At 41.5% G+C, this 12,247-nt stretch overlaps 1 pseudogene; it reads right to left on the bottom strand.

The window, feature by feature from the left end:
* Positions 1–12,247, bottom strand: part of LOC130595272 (von Willebrand factor D and EGF domain-containing protein-like) — a 184,152-nt pseudogene that overhangs the window by 130,461 nt on the left and 41,444 nt on the right.

Here is a 12,247-nt window from a genome sequence, read left to right as displayed (position 1 = left end):
CAGAACACTTAGAGCTTAATCTGTCATTGTCCTGACAGTTTCTGCCCTACCCTTCCAGCACATACTGCATACGTCTTTGGGGCTTGAGCCTCTGCCTCATTCTGAAGGGAAATACATATGCAAGATATATGAAACACATGTGCAGAATATACATCATCTGATCAAATTTTTGGGGGGTTTTGACCTTCAGGCTTCTAACTGTTAACAGATTTCCTGAATACCCTGAACATAAAATATCCCAAAGCAGAAGGTGTTGGTACTAAATAGTACTACGTCACAGCTGGGAGAGGCTGCAAGGTTTACCTTTTCCAACTTGGAGATGGATGTTCAGGCATCTCAGATCTGAATTGCATTCTCTATCTGCCAGGCTCTTTCCACTACCTAAAGGGACATGATTATCCAAAGCTGTCTTTAAGTACCTCAGTGAGAAGATTAGGTATAATCAGAGCCTAATAAAATGTACACAGCCACTTACAATGGTACCTCATCTCTGCACTGTTACCTATCATTTGCCAATATGCAAAGCATACAGATATTTGAGCTGAAGTTTGAAAATTATTACCAAATACTGGCAATAATTTACTCTTAGGTATCTGTCATATTCCACAGAGCGTGACAGCTGCCGTTGCTTTGCATTTCTTTAGCCAGCGGTAGTGAACTGTCTCTAATAGTCTGATGTGGGGAACATGCTTCCTCCTAATGTGGACATTTGGCTGTATATCACATTGAAAAAAAAACCAAGAAACCACCATTTTTTCCCATTGGCCTGGGTTTGCTGCTTCACTTTTAAGATCAAAGTTGTTTGTGACAGCAGGGGAACCGGTAAATGTCAAAGGATCAATTTATTAAGTCATATGCCAGTGCCCTCCTGTAGTTTGAATTTTACCTGGGAGCTATGCAAGACAGAAAGCAGGTACGGGGGAGTGGGGGCTTCACACACAGGCAAAAAAAAATATTAGAAGAAAATAAAGCATATGGTATGACACAGTCTGATTTCCATTTGGAGCTAGCTATTGTCAGGCTTCTGAAAACAAGGATTCCAGAGAGACACCATTAAAATTGTCCAAACTCTTTTGTTTCCCCAGAGATGTGGCAGTGGCCAAGCAGAGAGGCCATGGAACTACCAGTGCAGCAGGTCCCCCGGGAGGAATAGTGCGCCAGCATTGCACTAGTGAAGGAGAGGAGCAGATCAGCGTGAAAATGCTTTCACGTGGAATTTTAGACAAATCCCTTCCTTTCCTCTATTTAAAAGCCATATTGTGTGCAACTTTGTAAGAGATTTGTTCTGTTTATTTATTTACAGCTTTTAAGGGACAGCAGTCCTTTCTGTGTTGGAAAAAATGCAGATGTCAGGAATTTGTTCTTTCCTGGTGAGCTCCTGATCTAGAGAGCAAGATCTGATGCAAAGGGTTGGAACTAGATGAGCTTTAAGAGATTTCACACCCAAACCATTCTATGATACTATAATGATTCTATGCATGTGTGAGTAAAGACTGCTGGACTGAATAATTGTTTCAAATTACATTAAAACAAAAAGGTATTTGTGAATGCAATTTGCAAGTGTTGTGAATCCCACAAGCTGGGAAGAATCAGAACAGGGGAGTGCAGAGCAGAAGAGATAAAAGAGCACTGGAACTCAGTGGGTGTATGTAAAATCACAGAAAGCGTTGAAGGAAAATGGTGTGGTAAGGAGACACAGCACAGCCTACCCACCCCTCATGGGGGACTCCCGTACTCCCACTGACTCTGCGATTGGCATCCCAGCTTGCTGCCTGAGGAGAAGGAAGAGGAGAGATGCCAGCACTGCTCATGGCAAGGAGAACATTTCGAGTGCTGCTAACAACCACTGCAAAGGGCTGTTGCCACCATTTACTGATATTCAGTTACTGAAAAGTGACGTTTATTGCTTTATGGTGACTCAGTCTCCAGCAAATACCTGTTTCTCAAGGAACATTTGCACCCATGGCTGAACAACCTAAAAAAATAACAATTTTCTGTAGAAGATCTTTTGCTGTTCAAAATTAGCTTTTGCATCCATTTGCTTCTGCCTTTAATGGTGTAACTGGCCTCCACATGTCAGTGCTGCTCTATTGCGAGGGTGGCTGCTGGGCTGCCTCTGGCCAGGCACATGTGGTGCCTCAGTTTCCCTGCCTGCTGCCTGACCTTGGGCAAATTACTTACTCTTTGTGTACCTCAGTTCCTTATCTCTAAACCAAAGGCAGAGGTGGCTGAGATAGCAATAGTACTTCTTGCCTTGTGGCAGTGCTGAAAAGATAAATTCATTAATGAGACACACATCTGTCTGCTGTGCTCTGGGCCATGTAGATAAATAGACAGATTCCAGTGCATTGTGGCTGTGAAAAAAGACAAAATGTGATCCATACATAAAAGTTGGGCTGTATTCCCTGTTGACACATAGAGGAAGAAAAATAAAATGCTGAAATAAGAGGATGGTGATTTTCTCCCTCTTTGTATTTATCCTCACCACAAGTCTTTGAGCCAGTTCAGTGCTTGAGAAAGTATGGATTAGCATCACTGACGTCAGCCACCAGTATTGTGTGCAGGCTTTCTGATAACCCCTGCTGTGATCTGCAGGGCCCCGGATTTGTTCTGGGAAATCTTGCATTGAAACTCTTTGAGTGAAATAGTTTGTTATGTAATGTGCACAAATTGCAAGCAATAATGAACCCTTTTGACCGATTTTGCACTCAGGAAAAGTCAGACTGTGAGGAAGCAAGTTAAATATGTTATTATCAAAATATGACGGAGTATTACTGGCTGGCCAAGGAAGAATTTTGGTATAAATCAAGTATTTCTGTTTTCCTGGCAGTTTTATTACATACATGCATTTATTTTCTGCTTTGAGCTATGTGCTGCCCATCTGAGTCAAGCAAGTTGTACCACGCTAGCTGAAAGGATTTGCTGCATGAGGCCTCTGTGAATTAGAAAACAGACCTGAGAAGGGAAGGACAAATGTATATTCATGTATTCAATCAGCAGTAGAGATAAGAGCAGAGAAAAACAAAGAAAAAATATTTAGAAAAAAAAAGCTGACAGAAGAGATTTCAAAGAGCCAATTTTTCAAGTCTCAGCCGTGGTATAATTAGAATTAAATTTTGTAGCAGTCATTTGGAAGAGTAACCAGAAAATCGAATACAGTGGTACTAAATGATTGGCATTCAAGATATAGCATTTACCTGCAATAACTACAGTCAGTGCTGCTCTAAGAATAGCATAGAGCTGTAGGAATCTCACACTGTAATTCAGCAGCATTTCCAAAATGATGAAGAGGAATTATACAGCTGCCACCACAGAATAGCACACGCCACAGCCTTTCACATGCAGGAGCTCATTTGGTGGGAAGCCAGTGGTGAGGATCAGGCTATGGCTTTGCTGGGGTTCTCCAGGTGATCTACATAATGTAGACTGCATAGCAGCACTATCGTTGTGATGTGCAAAATATCCATGCTTCTCACTTGAAATGAAAGCTAAACAGCAGGAAGAAAAATAAACTACAATACCAGCGACACTGGAAAACGCCTGTGTGCCCACAGTCTGTCCAATCATGTCTGAGCATATTGGTAGATCCAAAGAGAAATAGCATCTCTTCCTACAAATCCTGCCTCCAGTGTACATCTCTAAGCACTGTCCCTTGTGGTGAGGGGCAGCAAATGTCTGATTAACACAACAGATCACAAGCATTCGATTACTTTAGTTGACATGTTTACTTGGACTTGCAACTGATCAGTGTGATGGAAAGTTAGTGAAGTAAACTAATTTGTTTTAAACCCTAAATGTATGTAATTCAGTGCATCTGCAGCAGGTAACCAGTGACACAGCTTGCATGAAGGAGAACTTACCTAACACAAAAGGAAATTTTTAGGCTGTTGCCAGGCTTCTATAGTGCTCAGAATCTTTTATACTTTATCCAACTATAATTAAGTAGTGCCTTTAATCTTCAAAGCATTTTCTAAATCTTACCTAATTAATCTTCTCAACACCTCTATGTGGCAGGTAAGCATTCACAGAGTATTTTTGATTCATAATTAGGCACCAGCTTATCATTTAAATAATTCAGCTCAGAAAACCTAAATGAAAAAAATATTAAATTTGTTCCCCCTTTGCCAAAACAATGGGACAACCCATTATTGTTTAATCCAATGACATCTCCTTCCATTTATTTGGGGTTTGGAGAATCAACTGGTTTGATTGATTGAACACTCTAAGGCTCTTTATAATTGCACAAAGAAATCAAGCTTGATTGTTCTTGTCACTTGGGTATTGCACTGAAATTATGCTGTTAAAAATAAGTAGCACCATATGTGAGAAATGCATTGTTTTAGTTAGATGGAGATGGAAGGCTTTTTGGGATACTGGTGGTTGGCAGTTAAAGCACTGCGATTTTGCATCTGTTATCCACTCAAACCTTTACTTTGTGTTTTTTTTTTTAATTTTTAATTTCTTTATAGTAAGTTAAAGTAAGTAAAATTTTTTATTTCAATCTGGGGCCAAGCTCCACAGAAATCAGTTTACATCAGGAATATCTGTAGTAGCAACTAAACTAGAGCCTGTATTGTGTTTCCTTTAAGTACACGCTTCTGAACAATAGAAGCTGTAATTGCAATTTCTGCAGAAGGCTTTTCGTATGTCTGAAAAACAAACAAGAAAAACAAAACCTCTTCGTGCCTACCATTATGATTTGGAGTATTCACGTATGCTTGTGAGAAAGAGAACTGCAGATTAAATAACATCTTGAAATTGTCACTTGCTTTAAAGTTCATGAAACAATTGCAAATCAAAGTAGGTTTGGATTCAGAGCAAAATAAAAATTGAAACACAATAAAACATTAATAGTAAACAGTTGAGTTACTGTATTTTGATTGTGGGCATAAAATGTTCTGCAACAGGTTAAGTACAGGAAGAAATTAAACGGAAAAATGGGAAAATATACATTTTTGTACATGAGAAAATGTAAATTCTTTTCATGGGGGCTACAATATTAAGCATCATAGGCAGGTTAGAATTGACATGCTTTAACATGACATTGTTTTTGTCGTGGTTTAAACCCAGTCAGGTAACCCAGCCTCCAGCACAGTCAACTCTTGGGATCCTCCTGTTACTCCAGAAATATAGATGGATTCCACCCCTTGACAGCTTGATGGCATCAGGGTACACTGTGCACCGGTATCTACTAGAGCCTTATACTTCTGTGAGACTGATGTGCCAGGCCATCTGATCCACACAGTCCAGTAAATCCGATTGTCCCCTACCTCCACCTGGCTGGAGGCAGGGCCTCTCTAATGGTCGTCACAGCATTGGACACTTAAGTCGTGGTGAAAGGGATTATTCTTCGTTATCACAGGAGCTGGAGTAAAATCAGCTCTTCCATTCCATCTGGGAAACTGCTCACCAGAGACTGAAGCCGTAGCTCTCATGGGACGATCAGTCTTGGCCCTTGCTCCCCTCTTCAGTTCACTCACCCGTTCCTCCAAAGCTGAAGTAGGTTTTCCATCCCACTTTGTCATGTCTTCTCCGTGATCCAGCAGGTAAAACCATAGGGTACCCCGTGGCGTATACCTTCTGTATCTCCTCTCTTGAACAATAGGATGCCTTTTGTTAATAGCTGAGACGTGTGTTGGTACACGTGAGGAGCTGGATAAATCAGATACATCGTCCCTCAATTGTTTGAGGTCCTGGGACAGTTTTTTTCACAGATGAGATGATGGAAGGGGTGAGATTGTCTTCGAACTCTCGGAGTTTATGAACCATTTCATCCACTGTTAGTGGTACTATGTCATTCCAGGTCACTGTTGCCAATGAATGGGCATATGATGACGGTGCATTCCGTGTAAGTTTTCGCCACATGGGTCGTGTACATTCAACTTCATCTGGATCTATGGGTGTATCCCCGTTATTTGGCTTGATGTGATAGATCATCTCTATGATGGCCGATTCCCTCAGAGACTGGATGCCTTTGTCTATAGTAGTCCACTTGGCCGAACGACTCGTAACATCGTCCTTGTACGGAAACCTTTCTTTCACAGCTGCCAAGAGCCGCCTCCAAAGGCTGAGGGACTTTTTCTCTCTTGCAATTGCTTTGTCAATTCCCCCTTCTCTAGCAAGTGATCCCAGCTGCTTGGCTTCTGTACCTTCTAGTTCGTGACCATCGGCCCCATTGTCCCAGCATCGGAGTAACCAGGTGATGATGTGCTCCCCTGGTTGACGGGTAAAATCTTTTCGCATATTCCGCAGCTCGGTTGAGGTCCGAGGTCGAGAAGTTACCTCTTCTTCTTCTTCTTCGTCATGTGATGATGACTCCTGATCAGATTCTGGACCGGGTGGTGAATTCATTGGTTCTTCATCTCGCTTCACCCTTCTTGCCTCCTTTTTGCTTGTTCTCTTGCGTACAGGGGCAACCGATATTGGTACGAAGTGGTCCTCTGGTTTGGCTGCAGTGATTATCACTGTGGTTTGAGTAGCAACTGTACTTGCTGCTGGGGGTGGTGTAGCTGCTGTGCTTGGAGCTGGGGTAACCGCGCTGTCTGTTGCAGTTGAAGTTTGAGCAGCTGCTGTACTTGCCACTGGGGTAGCTGCTCGGTTCATTGAGGCCAAAGTTTGAGTAGCGACTGTACTTGTTGCTGGGGGTGGTGCAGCTGCTGTGCTTGGAGCTGGGGTAACCGCGCTGTCTGTTGCAGTTGAAGTTTGAGCAGCTGCTGTACTTGCCGCTGGGGTACCTGCACAGTTCATTGCAGCCAAAGTTTGAGTAGCGACTGTTGCTTTGCCCTCAGATCCGCCGACATTCTTTTCCTTTTGAAGGTGCTGGATAGTGTTGAACAAGGCCCTGTAAGCATAGGCCAAGCCCCAGCACGTTGCCATGATTTGTCCATCTCTGGTATGGCCAGAATGACCACACACCTCATTTAAGTGTTTTACTAATTCTTCTGGATTTTGCAGTTGTTCTGTAGTGAAATTCCAAAGTACTGGAGGGGCCCACTGACCTAGATACTTGCCCATACTATCCCACACACCCTGCCATTCATGGCTGTCCAGCCTCAGGGAAAATCTCTCGGTCCTCCCACATCGTCGTTTGACCCCAGACAAGACCCAAACCTGAATCTGCTTAACTCTTGAAATCAGTAGTGGGCAAAACACACTCTGTATGCGTGTTAGCATGGTGATTCCCATCACCATCAGCAAACAAGTCTCAACAGCATTAAAAGGCCATTCAAAAAATTCAAAACTCTCAAATGTAAATGGTCTGGGGGGACGACTGGGAGGGTAAAAGGATGTCTCCTTCACAGGTTGAGCACCTGAGAAGGAGAAAAAAGATGTGTAATTGCTAAGCACCTCCATCATATACCTCCCAAAGTATAAAGGTGGTGACCACACTGGGAACATAAGCCAGATCAGTTTCATGATCAATGATTCTATTGTATTACAAGTCATTACCATAAAGTACAATGGGACAAAAACCTTAGCCCAAGCCCCACACTTGAAAAACACTAATACAGCAAATACCGGATGGATGTAAGATGTGATATACTGAAACTGTGAGATCAAGAGGAACAACCTTGAGAGCCAATAAATCAGCATTGTGACGAGTGACTATCAATCCAGTCAGATCTGTCCTTATCTCAACCCCTCGAGCCCCACGTTGGGCGCCAAAAATAACTGTTGTGGTTTAAACCCAGTCAGGTAACTTGTTCACTCACTCCCAGTGAGTGGTGCCGAGATGACAACAATCGAGGTCCGTCCCTTCCCCCCCCCCCCCCCCCCCCCCGGGACTCTCCCCTTCCCCACTCCCGGAGGAACGGGGAGGAGGATAGAAAAAGTGCAACTCCCACGGGTTGAGACAAGAACAGTCCAGCAACCAACGTACAACACAAATCACCACCGCTACTATCAACTACAACAATGATAAGGGAAAATAACAAGGGAAGAGAATACGATACCACCGGCCAAGAAAACGAGTTCCACCCGGAAGCCCGTTTCCTTCCGGGTAACTCCCAGTTACCCCCCACCCCGGGCATGACATGCTGTGGTATGGAATACCTCCCTGGCTAGCCCGGGTTAGGCGCCCCGTATCTGCTTCCTCACAGCTTCCCCTCCTCCCTGGCAGAGCATGAGCCTCACAAAGTCCTTGGTCAGGGTAAACATCAGTTAGCAACAACCTAAAACATCGACTTCACCAACACTGTTCTCAGGCTGGAAGTCAAAACACAGCACTGCACCAGCTAACACAAAGGAAAAAAAAACATGACTGCTACTGCTGAACCCAGGACAGTTTTATACACTGAAGATTAACATTTAAACCTATGTTTGAGCCTACTATATATATAAAAACCTAAATTTATAGTGTTAAAAATGTAACTGTTGAGGAAACATCAGCCCTCACTGCTTAACATGTCCTTCTTTTGTCATATTTATAGTTGTACCTGAATGTAGAGCATATAAAAATTTGGAGTTGTTTTTTCTCATTTAGAGAATGAAATTTCTGAAGATGGATATTGGAAGTAATCTTGATATACCATCAGAGGCAGGTGTTACTGGGCATTTCCAAGAGTGTCATATCTGTAACTAAGCTGTAGAAATCCTTGCTGCAGAATTGCGGATGCTAAAATATTACAATGAATGGACTGGCTGATGGGTGAGAAATCACTTTAAAGTCTCATACAATCCATGTCTGAATCCAGAAGTCCCTGAACCAGGGGTTGCTGGAGATCCTTAACATGCAAAGCTGAAACTATTCCCCTGGTCCTGTCCTCCCCTCTTGACAAACACATTCATCTGCTGGCAATGACAAGCACTGGGGGCCAGTGGAACTCTGCTGTGGTGTAAGAGGTCACTTGGAGACTCCTGCCATGCATGCCAATAGGAAAGCAGAAAATAAAATGAACCAAAGTGAGGTGCTGCCTTGAGACTGGGAGGAAACCCAAAGTGAGGCAGTGGCTGCTCTGAGAGGTTCAACTTCAGCTGATGGGAGGTGGTGCCGTGTAGGTATATATCTGTGTGTGTGAATGTGTTGTGTGTACACATGGGATGAGCCTGTCATTCCAGGTAGTGTGCAAATTTTTGCATGCATACATATATAAATGCTGAACCATACATCTGGGCCATCTGTGTGGATGGGTGCTGTGGGAGGACTGCTGGCTAATGAGGTGCGTTTCAGGAGATCTGGAGACCAGTGTCTTACTTCAGCAGTGGGAATGCAGTGACTTTTGTGGTCAGTGTGGTAACATCTGTATTACTCTCTCTACTGAAGGAATATTGTACCACAAACTCTCTGTTCCAGAGGACAAGTGTTTGCTAGTGACAGTTGTTCTAGTAGTGATTCTGGTTTTAATCCCTTTCTTTTATCTTATCACCTGATGTTCACAATTGACTATTCAAAGCTGGAAATACTAGCATTGTTTTGAGAGGTAATGAAGCTTACTTGTTCATGTGATATCCACAGTATTCTTGCTGGCTCCAGAACCAATTACTATTTGCATAATCAAGTTCTTAATTGACATTTTTCCTTAAGGTGGAGTATAATCTATGCATTTTTACCCTCATGTAAATGAGGGGAAGAAATGCATTTTCAGCTGTATTTCTGGCTTCACATTAGGCAAGAGCAGGCATTGCAAGGCCTGCCTGTCATTAGCGTGGTGTGGCATTTGGATTTGCATTACAGTTAGCAGCAAGGACTGTGCTTCTGTAAATCCACAGACTGATCTTTAATCTGACTGTAGAGCAGATCTGCAATAATATTAGCAGGTTGTGTTCTTTCACATTTCTTTTCAGCATTTATTCCTTTCATGTGGTTTGCCCATTTGTACTTGTATACAGATGTATATATGTATTTTATATTCTTATTATTCAAAAGCCTGAATTTCTGTAACTGATGTATGTTTTTCCTATATTGACTGTTAAATACTTATCTGTATCTTTAATACATTTTATGTTGAGCTTTAATTTTGATGTCAGTTTTGTTCCTCTGAAGGACATTTTATTACTAGGTCTGGCCATGTTTGTGCATTTTTTCCTGCTTCTCAGTACAGTGCCTTAATCTTAGTAAAAGCTTCCCTATGCTTTCTTCCTTTAGTGTTTCTGCCTTTCACAGTGAATTTGGAAGTTCTTGAAGAACAAACTCATGTTTGTGATGTGTAGGCAGCAGTCTCAATATCTGGAGATATAAAATTTGCAAGTTTGTGTTGCTTTTCTACTAGGATGTGGTTTTGCATGGGGAAGTTGCTGTGGGCTGGAGTCCATGCCCATGACACAGTAATTGTTGTGCCTCCTTCAGGAGCAGAGGGGGAGATGTGAGGAAAAAATAGAGGAAGGAAGGTCAGGATCATTCATTACCCCCCAGGGAAATTCAGCAGGCAAAGCCTAAATTGGAAGGCTGTTTCAATCAGAAGTATTTTGCCACTGGAGGAATAAGTTTATGGACAGCAGTTGGATCCAAGGGATGGAGAATTCAGGAATACAATTCATATTTTCACTCTCTTTGACATAAAAGCTTTCGGGGTTTTCTTCTGTCTTCCCCCCCGCCCCTTTGTTTTCAACTAGGTTTTTGTTTGTTTGTTTGTTTTGTTTGGGTTTTTATGTTGGTGGTGTTTTGGTTTTTTTTTCTTTGGTGGGGGTGTTTGGTTGGTTTGGTTTTTTTTTTAGTTAGTGGATAAGCAGCTTCTTAAGAGCTGCTACTTGTTTTCCATTAAAATGGATGCTGTGACACAGGTGTAGACTGAAATTCTTATGACGTCTGTGACTTGGTTCTGCTCTCTGTTGAATATAACACTTTCTGTGGTTGTGGAGCTCTGTGCAGGTTGGGCCACATATTTATTGTATTTTTTTTCTTTTTTTTTTTTTTTGTGGCAACATTATGAATACAGGCTTTGAGAGTGTGTCTGGGAGTCAACTACCCTTGCCCAGGCACTGCAGCCAGTTCTGGGATGTCACTTCCCTCATGCCCACCCAGCACATGACATTTCTCCTGCTGCAATCCTCTTCCAAGATGGGCAGGACCTCTAAATCTCCATTATAGTTTAAATCCCTTCTGAGCTCAATTGGGTGACAAGAATCCTTACCTACTATTCCTTTGAATTAAGAAGTTAATCTTATCTATTGATAAGCAGCTAATTGTATCTGATCAGTATCAACAGGATATCACCAGGAATATATTTTGCAAGGTGTTGAAGTAATGTACTTTTTAACTCTCCAGCTGTATTGTTGGGCTTTATTTCATCTCTTTTCTACCTGATCAGGATTTTCTTTGATTTGTTTAATTAAAATCAGCTCACTCCAGCCAGGCTGGAATGTCCAATAATAACTGCTTATTAAGTAGTGGGAGCTTTGAAGTTATTAATTTAAATTATTTTATTCCACAGGTTTTGCTCAAATTAAATGGAAAGCCAAATTAAACAATGATTTAATTAAGTGGAAGAGATAGAATGTAGAGGCAGATTTAGAAGGTGAAGATCTAAAGAAGCATATTCTTCCAGTTGTGACATCTAACAGATTTAATCCTTCATCAGCGTGGTGAAGCAGGGATTTACTGTCATTCAGAGGATAATGAAGAATCCAACAGCAAGAATTATGTTACAAGATAAGAAACTAAACTAATGAGTATAGCTCTACAAACCTGAATAAAAAACTCCACAGAAGAGATTAAAAGAAACAAAGCATGTATTGTTGGAAAGAAATCTCATACAGTCAAGCCTTGATACATACACAAAATTGCTGAAATATGATGACAAATAACTTTATAGAATAGATATACACCTATAGAGCAACTTGTAAAAATAAGCTTCACAATGCATTGGGGCAGTCAAGGATGACCTGCCATGAAATAAATATTTCAATAATAATCATGCCAATTTGTTCATGTTAATTAGATTTATGGTTTGTGCATGCAGAGAGTTAAAATGCCACAGAAGTAACAATTATCTCTTAACATTTCATTTAACATTAGATTATTAAGATATATTTCTATTGTGACAAGTTCACAGGTCCATTTTGAATGGATATGGAACACTGTTTGATAATTTCAAGAAGGTTCTCCAGCTAGGGTAGCAGAACCTAATATTAAACTTCCTCACAATCTAGGTTGAATATTTACTATTTCAAGTAATTTATGGTAATAAGTTTATTATTTTCTGAATAAATTTAACAGTGTGTTTTAAGTATTCTAAACTGCAGTTGGGCTATTTGAGATCACAATGACTTTAGTTGGTCACAAGTTGCTCTGACAGCAATAATTGCAAGT

This window comes from Pezoporus wallicus, unplaced genomic scaffold (genome assembly GCF_028554395.1).
Source record: "Pezoporus wallicus isolate ANWC-B61680 ecotype Strahan unplaced genomic scaffold, APGP_CSIRO_Pwel_v1 contig_865, whole genome shotgun sequence".
Lineage (NCBI taxonomy): Eukaryota > Metazoa > Chordata > Aves > Psittaciformes > Psittacidae > Pezoporus > Pezoporus wallicus.
This window is presented reverse-complemented; position numbering and strand designations above follow the sequence as displayed.